Below are 1035 nucleotides of genomic sequence, written 5' to 3' on the forward strand. Positions count from 1 at the left end.
AGAGAGAGAGAGAGAGAGAGAGAAACCACTAAGGCTTCTCTTCTAAGCACTCTTGTTAATAAGGCCAGCCATGTTTTTGTGGGAACTCTAAATCTTCAGCTTTAAGCCAAAGCTTTGCACATTTGTCTGTGTAAACCATCCATCCTTTCTAAGACTCACTACCTCCCAGTCCCTCCCACCTTTGAGAGACAGACACTGTGGTACGGACGGTATACCTCTTTGCTTATAGCCATTGCTAGAAGGACCCTTTTACCTCAAAGGAAGACCCCAGAGATCTTGAAATACAAATCCTAGAATCCTTCAGGCAGGGCTTGAGAGCTACTATCATTCATTCATTCATTTCCTCCTCCTGATTACATGCTAGCTCTATGTTAGGTTCTAGGCCAGCTTCTGAGGATGTGGAGCTTGCCACACGGGAGACTCAGATCCATGGGAAGACAGGCATGAAAATGGTGTGTAGAATCACAATATCCACAGTCACGTGATATGAGCCTGGACCAGGTGTCTGATGGTTCCCTTTGGACTCTGTCAAACTGCTTCCAGTGCTGTCGGAATCAGACCACCTTTTGCTCTAAACTCAGTGCCTCCCTTGATCCTGACACTCACTGTTTCCTATACCTCTGCTAGCTCTGTCATCTTCTCAGGTCCGCTGCTGATGGCTCCTACCCACAAGGAGTCCAGCCTGAAGGTCAAAGCAGGAGCCTCCCTCTGACAGAGTCACAAAGTTGAGAGGTCTGCACACCTAGTGTTGTGTCCCACAGAGTTGTGCAGCTCAGCTCCTCTGTCCCTCTGTCCCACGCCACTGCCAGGGTCATCAGCCTTTCAAGGAACTATCTGGAATCAAATGCGCTGTTATGTCCACAGGCAGGAGAAATCTAACCTGCTGTTGGCCTTCAGTGCTCCATCTAGCTCCTGTCCCTTGCCCTACCCTCTGCTTTAATGGAGTTGGGTAAACATGAATTATAGTTCCTGCTGCCCAGAATATCCCACTTCCCTGTCCCTACAAACCCAATTCTTTTTTTTTTTTTTTTTTTT

The 1035-nt window shown here is 47.6% G+C and overlaps 1 protein-coding gene across 2 annotated transcripts in view; it reads left to right on the forward strand.

Annotated features, from left to right (window-relative positions):
• The window catches only part of Rnf43 (ring finger protein 43), a 71071-nt gene that overhangs the window by 67954 nt on the left and 2082 nt on the right, over nucleotides 1-1035 (forward strand). The window lies entirely within an intron of this gene.

The sequence above is a fragment of the Mastomys coucha genome, unplaced genomic scaffold, assembly GCF_008632895.1.
Source record: "Mastomys coucha isolate ucsf_1 unplaced genomic scaffold, UCSF_Mcou_1 pScaffold5, whole genome shotgun sequence".
Classification (NCBI taxonomy): Eukaryota; Metazoa; Chordata; class Mammalia; order Rodentia; family Muridae; genus Mastomys; species Mastomys coucha.